At 39.7% G+C, this 19,282-nt stretch overlaps 1 protein-coding gene across 1 annotated transcript in view; it reads left to right on the top strand.

Moving 5' to 3' along the window:
- The first annotated feature begins 541 nt into the window (after nt 1–541).
- FAM110B (family with sequence similarity 110 member B) overlaps nt 542–19,282 on the top strand; it is a 207,236-nt gene continuing 188,495 nt past the window's right edge. The window contains exon 1 of the mRNA XM_043979744.1: nt 542–947. The gene's annotated coding sequence lies outside the window, so the exon portion shown is untranslated. The remainder of the gene's footprint in view (nt 948–19,282) is intronic.

The following is a 19,282-nucleotide window of genomic DNA, read 5'->3' on the forward strand; positions in this document are numbered from 1 at the left end:
ACCTTCTACAGCAAACCTTTCCCGATCTCCTATAATGTTAGTGCCTTCCCTCTGTGGATTATTTCCAATTGATCCTGTATCAATCTTGTTTGGACACAGTTGTTTGCATCTTATCTCCTCCCATTAGACTGTGTGTTCCTTGGGACTTAGGGACTGTTTTATTATTTTTTTTCCTTTGTATTCCCGGCACTTAGCACAATCTGTGGCATACAGTAGATGCTTTATAAAATGTTAATTTGCTGACTGGCTAATTTAATTAATTGAATAGGGCCCGGCTACCCCAGTCCTTTCGTCATTTCGGTTGTTTAGTGTGGCGTGTTTTTGGAGGTTTTAAACTCTGAGCTCCTCGTGGTCCTTCTTTGAAATAATAACAACAATAAGGAGAAGAACAATGACAATAATAATAAATCTTGACCAGAGTGTGCAGGCACAAGCTACCACACGCCACAGCCCCAATTCGAACTAAGTTCCCTCCCTCAATTGCACAGTTAAACATCCCTTAAGCCCTCCCACTTCGGTGTGGACCAAACCATTGCCTCCACAAGCTAAGGCGGCCATAAAACCAACCTCGCTATTTCTCGCAGCCAAGGCTTTGCAAGCTCGCAGATCCTGCCCAGAGCCTCTCCGGCCCTCACTTGCTCACCGCCGGTCTCCCCTGCAAGTTGGGGCGCAGGGCCAAGCGGGGGCCGGCAGCAGCTCCCTGCCTCCCTCCCCCGCGGGTGCGGGGGCCAGTGGGCAGGGCCCGGTTTTGCCGAGCTCTTCTTTCCTCTGCCAGCGGCGGCTCCAGCTCCAGGGAGTTTCATTCAGGGTTTAGAGGAAGCGGTTCGTGCACTGGAGGCGGCGACGGCGGCGGCTTCTTCGGGGACTCTCGCTCCACTTTTGCCTTCGGGGTTCGTTAGTCGGCGTCTCCTGGGAGGCTGCCGGGGATGTGTTTGCTGAGGCAGGAGGTGAGGCTTGGTCGGGGACCCTGGGGGGGTTGGGGATGCGCGCCGCCGACGCTGGGCTGCTAGCTGCCCGAGCGAGCGAGCGAGCGAGCGAGCTTGTGAGGCTAGAAGCTGGGGCTGGAGGGAGAGCGCACAGCTGCCCAGCTGCCTCCGCCTCGGCCGCCGCGGCGCGTGCATTTCCAGTTGTGGCAGACGCCGCTGCCCGAGATACATGGCAAAAGCCGGCGAGATCCTGCCCCCTCCCCCCCAGGTCCTCGCTCCCTACCCCTTCTCCTAGTACCCCTTCTACGAGTTGGCCGGCACCGGCTCCAGGGTAGCATCCAGACTCAGTCTGAGAGTGGCGACAATGCAGAGCAGCCGCAGGTCGCTCACTGGGTTGTGGTTACTCCCCCACCTCCCTTTCTTCTTTGCACCTCTGTCATATCTTTATTGGTTTTCCTTGATTTAGTTTGGGAGGAAGGGGTAGCGGTTATTAGGTCAAGCAGCTGAAGTTTCCAGCTTTCACTAAAGAGCAGGAGAAAACGGCTGGAATTTGAAGTGTGTTGTGTGTGTGTGTGTGTGTGTGTGTGTGTGTGTGTGTGTGTGTGTGTATGTAGCAGTTACATGTTTAGAAAGCCCCCCAGATCTTGAAGTTGCAGCTTCAGAAGTTAATGTAGGAGGGGGAAGGGATCGCCGTGTACCTACTTTCCTTGCCTGGTTTCTGTGGTTGTTGCTTAAAGAAAATCTAATCGTTTATGCTAAATACTTCTGGGGAAACTACATCAGTGATAATAAGCTTGCTTTGTCTTCCCATCCCTATTTGGGAGGTTGCAGCGACTGTAAATCCTGAGGCTCTGGAAGTTGTCCCTCTTCCTCCTCCCATTATGGTTTCAAATGTCTATGCTTTCTTTGAAAGCACACAAATTTGAAGGAGAATTAAATTATCTTTGGTTCAGTAGTGCCCTAGATCGCTCAGTAGAGTTCAGTAACTAGGCAATAAAACATATCCATGCTGTGGGAAGCCCCTGATGTTTGCTGCCTGAGCACTGGATTTCTGTCCTATTATTGTTATTACTACATACATGGGTAGTGCAAAGAACAGGGACGCCTTCCCTCAACCCCTGCCCTTCCCCTCCTCTTCCCCCCCCCCCCATCTTAAGCAGCTTTATGGGGAAGGAAGAGATCTTTGGTGTGTACTTAATTTCTCAATAAAGTGGAGAGAAAACACCTGGTACAAGGGAGAATTCTGAGGACTGTGCTGTTTAACCCTTTCGGGTTGTTACCCTGATTGAGTAAGCATCACGGTAAATGTGCTCATTTGCTATTCTGCCTGTGATGTAGGCATGCTCTGGGCTTTTCCTTGGGGCCAAACTTCTGTCCTATGCAAAATCTGGCACACATCTGTCACAACATTACATGAGACTAACTCTTTCAGTGGTTCACTTTGAAAGGGCTACTGACTGGTCTGTTTTCAAAAGGGACTGTGATAGTCAGATTAGAGTCTTTAATTAAAAAGATAGAGCCTTAGTTTCCCTCTGCTCATATCAAAGATCTTTTATTTAAATTATTTTTTCTATTCAACTGTTTTCTTCACTTTTATGATTCTGTTCATTGTGTTTAATACATGGCATCATAATCTGTGGTCACCCAAATATGAGATCAAACCGTTAACTTTATTGCCAAGTTTTAGGGAATTTACAAGCTATTGATGATATCTCAGTGTATTATTATAGCTGATAATGGCTTGAATCAAATTTAGGATGCACCAGGATGAAATAAGAAGTAAAAATGATTTGGATAGGAGTAAATTTTTTTTAACTTCTTGGTAATCAATGAATAAATATTGAATAAACTTTAGCTGATGAAATATATTTGAGCTATTTGGAAATTTGTTATTTGTGCCAAACCCTTTTAGCTGTGCCCCCAAATATGTTTGTGGTTAACTCCACATCAGAATTAATGATACTGTGGGTTTCTTTTTTAGACTGAAATATTGATTTGTATATTCCTTCTGCCTGGGAAAGTTGGATCAACTGCACAGTGTCTAAAGGTACATTACTGTAGCAGTAAAATGCCCTATTAATACCTAAGTGCAGCATCCTGAAAGAGTGAATAGACAAAGGTTCCCCGGGCACCCGAAGTATAAAGGGTCCTAGAAATTGGAAAGAATATAGCTAGGCAGTATTTCTCTTACCTATGCTTCTGAATCCTTTAGTGAGTTGCATTATTCCTTCTATGCTTAAACTGTTCTCAGAACACTTTTCTTAGGTAGGTTGATAGTAATATTCCCAGCCAAAAAGAATTTATTACCATAAGAATATTGTGACTTGCCTAAAGTATCACTATATTTAAGAGATTAAAAAATAAAACCATAGTATCTTTATTCCTACCCTTATGTTGAAACTGCTAGAATATAATACTTGTCTAATAATTTTATGGATAATGAAGAAATTCTTTCCTTCTAATGTGCTTGATTAAAAGAAAACTATGCTAGTTTTCTAAAAGAAGATTCATATTTAATTTTTTTTTTCAAGAAAATAAGCTTTGTTCTTTTCAGGTTCATCTACTCTTGAAAAGTACATCTTTCCAGTCCTAAATAACTTAATAGTTAAGAAAAATGCATTATTGTGTCTTGAAAGCAAAGATAGTGCAGTGGCAGTAGATGGTGCTGTGTGGAGTAACAGACTGTGTCACATTTATTGAGAAACTTGGATATCACAGTTCATGGTGGTAAACACGTTGGATTGGGAATCTGGAGATGTGCCCTGACTTTAATCAGAAATATGACCCCTAGACAAGTAATTTAATTTCTTTGGGCACTTCGCTCATTGATAACAGGAGTAGATTGGACTGGTTGATGTTCTGTTTTTAACCCTCCTTGCTTCAATAATAAGAACAATAATAACTATTATTTAAATTGCACCTCCAATGTGCTAGGCACAATGCTAAGTGATTTACATAATTGTAAATATCATTCGATCCTCACAATAACCCTGGGAGGTAGGTGCTGTTATTATCCTCATTTTCACAGATGAAGAAACTGAGGCAAACAGAGGTTAAGTTACTTGCTTAGGGTCACACAGCTAGTTTAAGATTTATATTTGTTTAAGGTTATATTTGAACTCAGGTCTTCATGATTCCAGGTCCAGTGGTCTAGCCACTGTACCACCTAGCTGCCTCAGCCCAATTTCCAAAGATATAGTAAATAAACAGCATGAAATCTACATATTACTTGCTTCTATTAGCCTTTCATGCTTTTTGGACTTTACACTAGGCTAGGTGTTTTTTGTTTTTTGTTTTTTGGTGAAACAGTTGTGGTTAAGAGACTTGCCCAGAGTCACACAGCTAGTAAGTGTCAAGTATCTGAGGCTGGATTTGAACTCGGGTCTTCCTGACTCTAGGGCCAGTGCTCTAACCACTGCACCACCTAGTTGCCCCTTATACTAGGTTTTCACTGGAAAAACCAAGGCGTTAGACAAATGTTTCATATATCAAGTATCTTTAGATGAAGGGGTTCTTCCCTCTTAATTTCCCCTCTTTTAATACAGTAGAGCACTTTATTAATGAAGCCCAAATAAGAGAAACCTTCAATCAATTTGAATTTTCTTTGCCACTTTTAGCAGAGAGACAGAAATAGCAGGAAAACAAATTCTCAACAAGAATGTATTAAAAATAGTCAACTTTCCAGAGTTCGTCCTGGGTTTAGTGTACATTCAGCCCAATTTTTTCTTCTATTTTTTCTCTCTTATTTTCTTTAGCTACGGGGCCACATTTTGAGAATGGGTATGAATGTCATTGATGAACACAAAGCACTCCAAGATCTGGAATCATTTAAGAAAGATGTTTATATGTCTATAGCTAATTAATCTGTAAGGCAGCTAGGTAGCTCAGTGGATAGGGTGCTGGCCATGGAGTCAGACAATTTGAATTCAAATGCCCCTGACACTTACAGCTGTATGACCCTGGACAAGTCACTTAACCTTGTTTGCCTCAGTTTTCTCATCTGTAAAAATGAGCTGGAGGAGGAAATGGCAAACCACTCTAGTATATTTGCCAAGAAAACCCTATATGGGGTCACAGAGAGTTGGACGTGACTGTAAGGACTCAACAGCAAAAACAAAATCAATTTGTATGTATATTTCAGCCCATGTAGTAATGCTGGAAATTGTGCTAGAGAATTTAAGAATGGATTTCAACCAAAAGAAGGGTTTCCTGATAAACCCTTAGCTAACTAGAAAACTTAACTAAGTAGAATAGCCTATATATTCCAAGCATTTCAGTTAACTTAAGGTTTTGCTATACTCTTTTTTTCTTTGACTCTGAAGTCAGGGTTATTTATTTATTTTTTTTGGTTACTTGGATTGAAGTTACTATAGAGCATTTGAACCTTAAAGATTCTGAGGGAGAGAGATTAAAATGTTATGGACTTTCTAAGGAAATCATTTAATCCTTAAGAATTAATATTGCCCTTTTTGTTATCGTTTTGTCTTTTTCTTTTACTCCTAACGTATTAATGTTCTGATTTTGGAGTCAGAGGACCTGGGTTCAAATTTTACTTCTTTCCTTTGCTGCCTGTATGATCTGGGGCAGTTCACTTACCCTTTCTTCTATTAGTTTCTTCATCTGTAAAATGAGAGGTTTAGAACTGATGGCTTCTAAAGATTCTTCCAGCTCTTAAATATATGATCTTACTGAACTGTGTATGGATAAATGAAAACACGATTATCTAGACGCTTCTTTTTTGGATCCATCAATTACTTGATATAGAGAAAGCCGTACCTTTTTTTTTTTTTTGATCCCTTGATTTTCCTTGTGTAAAATGATACCTTTAACTATAATCATCTTTCCATCTCACAGCAAACTGAAGATTATTGGTTCAAATCCTTCCCTTATGCATCCATTGTTTTTTCCTTGTATCTTATAGTTTATCTTTTTTCTTTTTTTTGGCAGGGCAATGAGGGTTAAGTGACTTGCCCAGCTAGTAAGTGTCAAGTGTCTGAGGCTGGATTTGAACTCAGGTAGTCCTGTATCCAGGGCCAGTGCTTTATCCACTGCACCACCTAGCTGCCCTTTCCTTGTAACTTCTAGGACCGAATTAGTATTAAAAATGTGTTGAAATTTTTGAATATCAAGGATATGATATGCTGAAGCAAATTTTACAAAAAAATTGAGAGATCATCTTGGACTTTTTCAGACAAGCTTGTAATTCATTTATCAGGCGACAAACCTTAAAACTGTTTAAAAGTGTCAGTTATGAAGTGAATCAGAGACTTTTGGAGAAGAGTGGACTTTGAGCTTTTAAGGATTAATTCGAGAAGACGAGTTATTAACTATAGTTTAGATAGAGAAGGATTGCTAAATTCTTTAATGTCCTTTTCCAGTCAGCCTTTAAACCACATGGATGAGTTTCTGAAATACTATTTTGCAGTGATTTTCTTCCTTGTGATAGGGAATTAGCAGAGGTTAAATCATGAGTGATTTCTATGTAGAACCTTAAATTTTCTTCCTTTTGGTTATGAGAAGGAACTAAAAAAACACACAGTTGATCTATCAACACAGGTTGTTAATTTGATCATTTCTTTAAAATAAGTGGAAAGTACTAGGTTCTTTGTTCTTGTTGTAAAAAAAATTGTGTTTCAATTTTGCTAGGAAAGTCGCACAAGAATTTAAAATTTCTGAGACATGATCTTTTCTATTGGCTAGCCTCAATAAGTAAAACAAATTACTTCCTTTTTTCCAGCATGTTTGGCGGCAAAATAGGGAACATGTGGACAATTAAACAATTTGAAACTGGCATCAAGCTGTGATTCTAAAATTGTAAATAGTTTAGAGAAAAGTTCAAAGGTGACTACCTAAGCCAGAGGAAACAATAAGTTATTTAGGCCGACAGGTTTTTGGAAGAATTAGTAAGAATCCCTCAGTATGTTTTATGCATCAACCCAAGATCAATGGGTTTCAAAATTGGGCTATTCCAGATAAGGCTTTAAAAAATACACAGGCATACACTCTTTAAAGAGGCATGGCAGTTTTTTTTTTTTCAGATATACACAGAATTTATGTTTCATATGTTTAATAGTCTTTTCTAAGAAGAATCATAGCATGCTTCAAGATCTATTATTATTCTTGGTGATAGTTTTACTAAATTGATTGGGGGTTATTCTAAAGAAAGCAGTGATGAAAAAGAAAACAGTTCAATCTTTTAACTTTTTTGTTGTGAAATTTTTTTTCTTGGATCCAAATCATGAATAGATTTTTAGAATTAGAATCTCAAGAAATCAATTTAGTGAAATCACCTGTCTCAAAGAAGGAAATTAGAAAAACAAAAAGAGCCTCCTGAATTTAGTTGAAAAATTTAGGGGGGAAAAAGTCCACACATAGTATCATACATAATAGCAGCTTCATTTTACAGATGAAGAAACTGAGGCCCTGATCGGTTAACAAGTAATTTGCCCAAAGTCGTCCATATAGTAAGCTTAAGCGTTAAGACTTAAATCTAAGTCCTCTCACTGGAGTTATTACTCTCCATTTTACCACACTATTTTCCTTGGCTTGCAGAATCGATACTAACACCATGCACCGTTTCCTCTTTTTCAGCTACTCACATAGACATTTTTGTATAGCCCTAACTGCATGGTAATCCCCACCCATCCCAAACCATACATGTTGTTGTTGTTGTTGTTGTTGTTGTTGTTGTTGTTTTTAGTGAGGCAATTGGGGTTAAGCGACTTGCCCAGGGTCACACAGCTAGTAAGTGTTTAAGTGTCTGAGGCCAGATTTGAACTCAGGTACTCCTGAATCCAGGGCCGGTGCTCTATCCACTGCGCCATCTAGCTGCCCCCTTACATGTTGTTTTTGTTCCAGGCCTTCCTATAGCTAGTGGAGCTGAAGTAAAGCTTCGCTCATCCATGTTCCATTTTCCTTTGTGATTATAAGTAAGGAGATTGCTCAGGGAAGGAGTTGGGGATATCTGCTAGTCCCAGGGCTCATACCTCACAGTTGGCAAGCAGATGGTTAAGCAGGCTGCTCCTATGCTTACCATGCTCTTTGGTATTTTACAACATCTCTAAGGGAGCCAGAAAGATATTGGAGAAGGCCAGTGGCCACAGAGCCAGAGGCAGAGCTGGGTTTCTTCAACTTAAGGGTCAAACAGAACAAAAACAGATTATCTGTTCTTCTAAACAAAGTTCATTTATCTTTGGTCCAACAGACAAGTCACAGATTTCATGGTGTTTACTATTAAGTAGATTATGGGATAATGGGCAATTTAAGTTTCTTTAGGATATTAACTGTTACCCTGTCCGTTGTCTTGATCTTGTATTTCAGAGAACATTTCCATGTTTTATATTTCATTTCATTTGGAGCCTGTCATACTGATGTACATACACCTCGTCCTCCTCCCATGATTGTAAATTCCTTGAGTGAGGGTGGGGAATATATCTCCTAGCACTTAGCCTACCACTCAGAAGATATCTAGAGGGATCTGTGATCTCAATCAATGTTACTACACTCCTCACCGGTGGGGATCGAAAGCCCTCTAGGCTTTCTGTAAATCCTCCCTAGAGGATATAATCCCTTCTACTGGTTTTAATGTCCCAAATACCCCCTAACTTTACTCAGGTTGTCTCTTATCTCTCAGTCTTGCCACATGACCAGCCACCTTGTTTTCCAAGGATATATGACTTCTAGTTTCTTTTATAACAAAAATGTCAATATGAATGAAATTGTTGAGTGTTTCTAGATATGTCAACCCCTCTGTTTTTGGAAAAAAGATATCACTTGGATTCCCAGTAGTTTAATTAATGTTTATAGAAGACTTCAAAAGTATGAGGTTCTTGTTTTTTTTTTGTTTTGTTTTGTTTTGTTTTGTTTTTTTAGTGAGACAATTGGGGTTGTGACTTGCTCGGGGTCACACAGCTAGTAAGTGTTAAGTGTCTGAGGCTGGATTTGAACTCAGGTACTCCTGACTCCAGGGTCGGTGCTCTATCCACTGAGCCACCTAGCTGCCCCAAAAATATGAGGTTCTTAACAGCCTCTGCCTCAGTTTCTCCTATGCTGCCACTCTCCTAGCCAAAGGAGAAGGGGAACAGTACAAGATTGAAGGCTATTTTGTATCTTTGCCAGTTTTGTAGCCGCCAATTCTAATTTTTAAAAATATTTCTATGGAAATACTTATTGTAAGTGGAATAGACTAGCTAGATATATTATACAATTTCAGTTTTTGTTGGCAAGATCCAAAGTATCTTAGTTTGAAGCAGGTTGGGATATAGGCTGTCTTCTCTCAGTATGTTGAACTTGGCCCCATCAACGTCATACAGTTTCTTTACAGCCTTCTGATGTTTATTGGCTTTGATGTCCACATGGATATCAGGGTGATGTCCTCAGTCTTCTTCACAGACTCTGGCAAAGTGCTCAAACTTGTTCTTCCTAGAGATGCTTTCCCCAAATTCCTTGGACTACCTGTGAAACCAAAGTGTCTGGCGTCTCCAGAAGCCGAGCTACATTTGGATTTTCTTCATTTTATTCCTACATATACCCTTCAACACGGCTTTCTTGGGCTTTGACTTGGCTTTTGTCTTAAATGCTCCTTTTGCTGCCTTTGGTGGCATGTTGAAGGAAATGGGCTTCCAAAGTTTTGTTCATAATCTTGCAGTCAACCTTGTGATGCTAAGCCTCTCAATACTCTAAGCAGGCTGGTTTCTGAACAGTAGACTAAATTGTTCAGAGTTTGCTGGCTTGACTAACTGGTAATGTCTTTCAGAATTTGAAATCACCTCTGGATGTTTATGAAGAATTGCAGTGGAACATTTGTAGAGGTCATATAAGGGTTTAATAAATTTGTGTTTGTTTGAATTGAATGAATGTGTGTGTGAATTGAATGAACAGTGTGAGATACTGTTGTTTGGAATTGCCCAATCATAACTAACTTGATAGTGAACACTTTGGACAATACAAGCAAAGCTCTAGAAGCAGCTAATGATTTTAAGCTTTGTGCACCCCAGATGATAAAGGCAATATGTTCTGCCAAATGTTGGACTGGAATATAGGACATTGTTGGCAACCTGACAGAACTACACTGCTGGATGAAGCCTGGCTGGGCAGAGCCCTGGAAATTATTTTGGAATCTGTCTTTCTCTTTAGTTTTTACTGAATTGTATTTTCAGATACCTTTTTAGTTAAGGCACTTTGTAGTATTCCCGTGAATGTACTTCAGCCTGGATCACAGTTATTATTTTAATAGCACAGCACCTTGCACGTAGTAGACATTTAAGAAGCATTTGTTGGATAAAAAAATGAATACATTAACTTTTTTTTTTTTTGCAGGGCAATGAGGGTTAAGTGACTTGCCCAGGGTCACACAGCTAAGTGTTGTATCCGAGGCCGGATTTGAACTCAGGTCCTCTTGAATCTAGGGCCGGTGCTCTATCCACTGTGCCACCTAGCTGCCCCCAAATACATTAATTTTTGATGAGACATTTGGGTTCAAGTCTTGCCTGTTATACATACTAGCTATATATATAGCACTTATCTCCCAGGGTTATGAGGATCACATAAGATAAAAATTGTAAAGTGTTTAGAACAGTGCCTGGCACATAGTAAATGCTATATAAAGGTTAGTTACCATCATCCTCTTCCTCATCACTATATGAACCTTGGGCAAATCATTTCTTGTAATAGCAGGCTAGTAGGTCTGCCTTCCTAAAGTCTCTACCCGTTGAACTCCATTTTAAATGACCTGCCAGCCAGAATGTATCTGAAATGGAAGTTGAAGTCTGATTTTCCTAATCCCAAAGCCAAGTCACTGTCTCTTAAACTATACTGCTTCTTAAGCAACAATGTAATTGATGGATAAAGATAAATGCAGATACCCGTGCATACACAGAAACCCATTCACTCTCCTCCCTTCTTTTGCCACTGTGGTTTCCATAATCTCTTGGTACAACATCAGTGAAGAGAATTAGGAAGTTTAAAATGGGAGAAAGGAATGAGTGTCATGCCAGATTGTTTGGGAAATGATAGATTAGATGTGCTCTGATATGGCAACAATGCTGGTTTTGGTGTCAAAGGATCTGGCTTCACATCCTGGCTTTTTGACTTGTACCTATGTGACCTTAGGCAAACGGCAACCTCTCTAGCCCTCTTGTTTCCTCATCTGTAAAGTGAGGGGGAATGCATTAGATGATCTACAATGTCTCTTCAGGTTCGAAGTCTATAATTTTTTGATTCTATGATGTTGTTCATCTAACTCATTGTTACTTGAGGGTGTTTGTTTGATCCTTTTAATCTACTCCTTGGTTTGTGCTCATTTGAATGTTCAATCATTGGAATGCTGAGATTATTAAGTATCAGACTTGTTTTTCTTTCCATAAAGATCTATTCTTATTCAGTGACTAATGTGGAGAGAGAAGAAATGATTTTGTTGTTAGTATGAGGTCACAGTTTCCCTTTGCTGTCTTTTGGCCTAAGAAATTAGATTGTGAGTGGGCATGGGCCACTGACCAGAGAAAGTAACCCCTTTTGAGGGATAGGCTAGCTGATAATTAACTGAAAGTTCAGTGTCAAATGTTGGAACTTTTTGAGTGTGTGCTCCAGATAGTTTTATTGGGTTAGCCTTTGGGATCTTTGGGTAATAGCTTTAAAGTGCCTATTAAAGGAAGTCACAGTTATAATTTGTAATTATCACTGTGTGTTTGGGGGAAAGTTAGAATCTATTAGATGCTGTAGTTCAAACTACTATTGGACCACACCAAGGAATACAGGCTTACATCATTTTACTGTGCTTTGTGTGTGTGTGTGTGTGTGTGTGTGTGTGTGTTTTTCATAGATACTGGGTTTTTGTTTGTGGTTTTTTTCTTTTTCCTTTTTTTTTTTTTCTTGGGCAATGAGGATTAAGTGACTAGCCCAGGGTTACACAGCTAGTAAGTGTCATGTGTCTGAGTCCAAATTTGAACTCAGGTCCTCCTGAATCCAGGGCCGGTGTTTTATTTTATCCACTGCACCACCTAGCCGCCTCGTTTGTTTGTTTTTTACAAATTGAAGGTTTGTGACAACCCTGTCAAGCAAGTCTATCCGTGCCATTTCCCCAATAGCATATGCTCACATTGTGTCTCTGTGTCACATTTTGGTAATTCTCACAGTATTTCAGACTTATGTTATTATTATATCTGTTATGGTGATCTATTACTATTTTAATTGTTTTAGTGTGCCATGAATTAAACCCATCTAACATGGAAAACAATCAATACATGTTGTGTGTGTTCTGACTACTCCCTGTGTCTCTCCCTCTCCTCAGGCCTCCCTATTCCTTGAGACACAACAGTATTGAAATTAGGCCAATTAATAACCCTACAGTGGTCTCTAAGTACTCAAGTGAAAGGAAGAGTCAATTGATGAGCCAAACTTCATTGTTGTCTTATTTTAACAAATTGCCATGACTATCCCAACCTTCAACCTACTACTACCCTGGCCAGCAGCCATCAACATCTAGGGAAGACCCTCCGCCAGCAAAAAGATTAAGACTCATTGAAGGCTCAGATGATGGTTAGCATTTTTTAGAAATAAATTATTTTTTAATTAATGCATGTATATTTTGTTTGGCCATAATAGTATTGCATACTTAATAGACTAGAGTGTATTGTGAACATAACATATATACACTGGGAAACCAAAAAATTCATGTAACTTAATTTATTGTGGTATTTGCTTTATTGTGATGGTCTGGAACTGAAGCCACAATATCTGAGAGGTATGCCTGTACTTCATGTCCAATTATGTTGAAGAGATCGATCAGTCAATCAATAAGCACTTATTAAGTACCTACCAGGTGTCTGGTACTCTGCTGAATATAGGATAGGCTTATATGAGAAACGTTTATATTTCTTTTAAATTAATTTTACTTAGACAATGTGAATAAAATGAAAAATAATATAAATATGTAAAGTAATTTGTGTGTGCTTAGTTAAGACTCATTTTATTCAGTGTCAGTAAGTGCCTGCATTTCCTCAGTTAGAAATGACTTTAAGTGTGCACTTCTGTGAAATCGATGGCTACTTGTGTGTCCTATTTTGGGAAGATGATGCCTTGTAGCTATGTGACACCTTTTTTTTTTTTTCTTTTTGAACTCACCAGCACTGAAGTGAACCGCCTAGGGTAATAATCCCTTGTTGATATTTCCAAATGACTTTTTCAGAGTCATTCTAACGTGAAGAATTCTGACGGCAAAGCCTCAGTTCAAAACAGATATTGTGATGAGAAGCACATGCCTCACTCTGGTCATTTCCCACACTGCTATCAGGCCCTGTGGATTAAAGATAAAGCAGAACTCAAAAAGTTTTTTGTTTTTTTTTAAACAGTATACTGCCCCATATCTTGTTATTTAATGCCTGAAAGACCTAAGGTACTCTTCTACTTTTCATTAATGTAGTCACATAATTTCTGTAACACAGACTATTAACAATCAGGCCAGCTCTTCCTAAGCATCATCTAAATTATTTTATAGACATGCTGCATGTGCTTGCCCTTACCAATATCACTTCATAATAACATCGTTAAGGGGGCAGCTAGGTGGCACAGTGGATGAAGCACCGGCCTTGGATTCTGGAGGACCAGAGTTCAAATCCACCCTCAGCCACTTGACACTTATTGACTGTGTGACCCTGGGCAAGTCACTTAGCCCCCTTTGCCCTGAAAAAACCAAACAAACAAAAATAAAGCATCGTTAACACATTAAAAACCAAATCCCACTGTAAAGTCTAGAACTCCACTTTCCTTCCCCCAACCTCAATTACAACACATGGTATAATCTCAACTATTCCTTCACTGCTGTGTGGCCATCCTTTTATTCATCCCTAAGTGACTGTCTATCATATTTCCCACTGCATCTATTCTAAACCTCTTCTCAAGCCTCTTACATCTTCATTCTCAGAAGAGGTACCTTATTGCTTGATCTACAGACAAATAGAGGCCATTTGTCCCGAATTCCCCTCTTCTCCCATGTATACTTCAGAACCCTTCTACATCATATTCACCCCTCTCCTTGCTAGAGGACTGTCCCTGTATTCGAGGATGCTGACCTATTTCCTGGAGATTGTTTCTTGGATCTTCCTTCTCTTTATTTTACTTTGATTTTCAGTTTCTCCCTATTTAGTAACACCTTTTCTCCAGCTTTGCAAATATACCCAGGGCTCTCCCATCCTTAATGAATCTTCATTTGACTCTACCGAGTGTCCTCTTAAGCTATTGCCCTAATTCACTTCTCCATCATTCCTCATGGTCAGTGGCTTGTAAAGTCTTATTGATTTTACCTTTATAATTTATGTCCTTCCTGTCCCTTTCTCTCCATTTACATGACCACTACCTTAATTCTCACCCTCATTACCTCTTGACTGCAATATTGTAACACCTTCCTAATTGATTGTCTGCTTTTGTCTTTCTCTGCTCCTATCAATCCTACCACAGAGGTATCAAAATATTTTTCTTGACACAAATCTGACCATGTCATTCTTTGACCCACACTTCAGTACCTCATATTGCTTTCATTTTTTGTTTGTTTGTTTGTTTTTTGGCAGGGCAGTGAGGGTTAAGTGACTTGCCCAGGGTCACTCAGCTAGTCTCAAGTGTCTGAGGTGGGATTTGAACTCAGGGTGTCCTGAATCTCCAGGGCCAGTGCTTTATCCACTGGGCCACCTAGCTCCATATTGCTTTCATGGCAAAATTCAAATGCCTCTGCGTAGTATATTCTTCATAGCCTTGTTCTAGCTTACCTTTCCATGTTAATTTCACATAAGAGCACTTTAGGTACTCAGCATTCCATCCAAACTGGTCCAACTGCTGCTCCCTGAACTCAACATTCCATTTCTTTCTTTCTTGTCTTCTCACAGGCTGTTCCCCTATGCCTGGAATGTTTGCAACCCTCACCTGTTTAAAATCCCTAGCTTTATTCAAGTTTCGTCTCATAGACCACCTTGCAGGAGAAGCCCTTTTGGACCCCAAAGTAGTTTGTGTTCTCTCCTTTCTCAAATTTTATATTTATCTCTCTATTTTTTTCCCTAGTAGAATCTTGGCTTCGTAACCTTTATTTATTTATTTATTTATTTTGTCCTTGTATCACTAGTGCCTACTATAGGGCCTTGCTTAAATACTTATTGAATCTGATTGTTTTGAAATTCTGCCTGACATTTATAAGTGTATTAATTTGGGCTAGTCACTTAATCTCTCTGAGGCTTGGTTTCCTCGTTTGTTAAAATGAGGATACTAATAAAAATAGCACTTAACTCACAAGTGTCCTGAGAGTATTAAATGAGATACATTCCTTGAAAAACTTAAAAGACTATATAAAAAGTCAGCTGTTGTTTTTATGAGTGCCTTTTGTGCTTATAAGTCGTACTTCCCTGTGAAAAACTTAAAGCACTATATAAATGTCAGCTGTTGTTATTAGTGCCTTTTGTGCTGATAAGTTGTACCTTCCTGTCCTCATGCTCTTTCAGGGAATGACTGCTCTGTGTTCCTGACTGCTTTCCTGATGATGACAGTTTGAAGTGTTGTGAATTTTCAGAGCATTAGACATACCTATAATTGAAAGTAGGCATATATAAGATGCAGTCATTAATTCATTCGTTATACATTCATCAAGCATCTACTATATTTTAGGTACCAAGCTAAATTCTAGGGATTCCAGAAGAGGCAAAAGACACTCCCTGTCCTCAAGGAGTTTGCAATCTAATGGGGGAGACAACATGCAAACAAATATATACAGGTCCCTCCCCTCAAGGACCTTACATTTTAATTGGAGAAGACAATGCAAAAAGGGAAGCTAGAAAGGGACTGTGTGTGTGAGCATAGTTTGGAAATGGATAGGAAGTTATGGGGAGGCTCCGTTGCAGGTGAGTTAAGGCAAAAGGCTCACCTATTAGAACCCATTATTTTGGTGGGGGGGGGGGTGGAATGAAGAAGTTGAAGACGATGGCCAGAGCATAGGCTCCAGTGGCTGGGAAGTTGGGCTTTGTATGTCCAGCTGGGCTGTAAAAAAAAGTGGGGGAGAGATGTGGTTGAGGCCATCTCTAATGGACTGTTTTGACAGTCCTTATTATAAACCACTGAACAGTTCTGGCAGGAAACTTCCTCTTGAAGTCAACCAGACTGAACTTTAATGTCTTCCCAGAACAGCCTAGTTTGGGAAACTAGTACCCGTTTTTGAGTGAATTGGCCTGTTCTGCCTAGACCAAGTGATAGGATTTTGTGCCTTTTGATACAAACTGTGATGAGCAGCACACCACACTCCCGCCTTCTTTTTCCTGCAGACACTGCTGCCACGTGTCTCCCTGCATGCATCCCCCCTAGTTCTGTGAACAAAAGGATTAGGACCACATTCCCGTGAGCCACCTCTCTAGCTGTCTAATGGTCCTAGCTCCATACCTCTTTTACATATAGCACCAAGCTGCTGAGGGTGTAAGTGTATCATGATCACTAAACTGTGCTGATTGTTCTCTGAAAGGAAATTTACTCTGTATAGATGTGGCCTCAAAGTGCTGTCCCTATTGTGCACATTCTCTGCGTAGCTTGTTAACATGAAGGATGTACGGCCTAGTGTTGCCTATTTGAGATCAGTGGTGCAATGTTAATGTAACAGAGAATGCCTATTAAAGGGAGAAAAAAGAAGGTTTGCTAGCTTTTGTTTTGCCTGATGGGGGGATTTTCAGTGTCATTTTCCCTATCTTTTTTTCTCTTGCCCCCCCCCACCCTTTTGCTTAATAAAGTAATAAAAGTTTTTTTGTTTACTTGTATTTGTTGTGTAAAATCATAAAACTCCTATGGGAAAAGCTGTTCTTTGTCAGAAAGGCTAAATTCCAAAGCTTCAAACGGCAAATCTTGTAACAGAAGAGACAACTTTTATCTGTGCTAATAGATTTTTAAAATAGATAATTTGTCACCTTATAGTCCCATGAAGGAAAACTGAGAACCATGAAAAGCTTACTGGCACAGGAGATTTTTTTTCTGCACCACCTAAGGTAAAAGTAACACTGAGATTAATCTCATTAAAAAGAAATGATTCTTCAATATTGGCCAGTATATCTTTTAAGGCAGTAGAGAGTGGCTTATTAGAGACAGAGATTGGTTTCCATGTTCAAAAGCTAACAGTTTGTTGAGTGATCCCAAATACATCACATAGGATAATGAATTTAAGAGAAGGGAGAAATTGCTTCTTTTCTTTGAAGGTAAGCCCTTATTACTAATATTAGACATCTATTTAGGGGCAGCTATGTGACACAGTGGATGGGTCATTGGCTCTGAAGTGGAGAGGACCTGAGTTCAAATGTGACCTCAGACACTTCCTAGCTGTGTGATCCTGGGCAAGTCATTTAACCCCAACTGCCTTTAAAAAAACCCCAAAACCAAAAATCATCCGGAGCCATCTCCAGTTATACTAATGTATATTTTGCCTCTGGACTCGGCTCTGGAGAAGAGAGGTTGGTGACCTTACACAACCCTCCCTTAGTTAAATCCAATTCACTGCAAGTCATAACATCACTTCCTGATTCCAGAATGAAGGACAAACAACAACAAATAAGACCTCTATCTAAGGGGCATGATGAACAATAGAGACGGATAAGCCATGGACCACCAAATAATACCATTTCATTAGATTGGGAGCTTCTTGAGGGCTTCTTGCCCCTTTGTTTTTATCCTTAGTGCTTAGCACAGTGCCTGGCACATAAAAGGCAATTAATAAATGCTTATTGATTGACTGATGCCAAAAAATGAAAACACAGAAGTCTGCTAGTGTTGGCCATGCTACTCCCAATGCTCTCGGGTCCAGGTTTCCCTCTGTTTTGCTTACCGCCTCACAGAATCAATGTCCCAAATATCAGTTACCAGGGAAAACTTACCTGAGGTAGTATTTGTTCATCCAACTTCTCCCTGAAGACCTAGGAAGGGGAAACCTCCTGCTTCCTAGAATTTGGGATATCTTGAATGGTTAGGAAGTACCTTTTTGTGAGGTCTGTTTGTTTCTCTTCATCTTCTAACCAGTGATTTCTGAGACCAAAGAGAACAAGTCTAATTCTTTTGCCCTTAAGATACTAGAGAAAACTTAACAAGTCCAAGTCTTCTCTCCTATAGGTTAAATATGCCCGCATCTCCACTTTCTTCAACTGATACATGTTCTTGAGTCTCTTCAATATCTTGGAAGCCCTGTTATGGGCTTACTTTCTAGCCTGTCAGTGACTTTTTTTCCCCCTAAAGTGGTGCCTAGAACCGAGTATTCTAGGTGTCTGTTCAGGGTAGAACTCAACTAGACCATCACTACCTGCCCTCCCTTCCTACCCCCACCACCCTCAGTTCTGGATGCTCTTATACCTTTCTTAATGTAGCTTAAGAATGCACTGCAGGGGGCAGCTAGGTGGAGTAGTGGATAAAGCACCGGCCCTGGATTCAGGAGTCCCTGAGTTCAAATCCAGCCTCAGACACTTGATACTTACTGGCTGTGTGACCCTGGGCAAGTCACTTAACCCCCATTGACCCGCAAAAAAAAAAATGCACTGCAATGGCTTTCTAGTGTTGTGTGTCTGTGTTGCATAATTCTGTGCCCAACAGGTAGAGGCATGAAAGTGAGGAGACTATGGGGGGAGATTGGGTGGAAGGAGATGTTTTAATCTTCCTGAAACCCTTAGGGAAATATTTCAATTCCCCAATATTCCTTTTTTTCCCCCAAATTACTAAAATACTGAACAATGTGGACCAGTAGGTATTTATCTATTTTAGCCCTTGTACAATAATGGTAACTTTGCATTTGTATTGTGCATTAAGTATGGCAAAGCTCCTATCACTATCACATAGCCCAGAGACAGATTTTGACTCACTGCCCTTTATAAACACTATTAAATTATGATGCAATCAACCTTCAAGACAAGTTTAAAAAGTTACCTTTTGTAAACTTTATTGCCCCTTCTAACCAATAACTTTGTGTTAATGCATTTGATGTCATGCATCACCAGTGAACTGATTAAATAGTACCAATGCCTTGCATTTTTGTGGACATCTAATAGCTGATTTTCTTTTTTTTACCCTGGCGCCTCTTTCTGAGATTCGACATTTTCTTAGTTCTGGAGTTATATGTGTGTGTGTGTGTGTGTGTGTGTGTGTGTGTGTGTGTGTGTGTATATGCATGCATATACACTATCTGCGACAAAGGCAGAAATTCATTAGCTTTAAATAGCTGTCTCTAATCCTTAGTATAATATAGGTAATAATTGACATTTATGTAATGTTTACAGGACACTTTATATACATAATATCATTTTCCTCATGCCCACCCTATGAGATAGGTACTATGGGGGATTATTCTTATTATTATTATATCCATT

The sequence above is a fragment of the Dromiciops gliroides genome, chromosome 1 (genome assembly GCF_019393635.1).
Source record: "Dromiciops gliroides isolate mDroGli1 chromosome 1, mDroGli1.pri, whole genome shotgun sequence".
Lineage (NCBI taxonomy): Eukaryota > Metazoa > Chordata > Mammalia > Microbiotheria > Microbiotheriidae > Dromiciops > Dromiciops gliroides.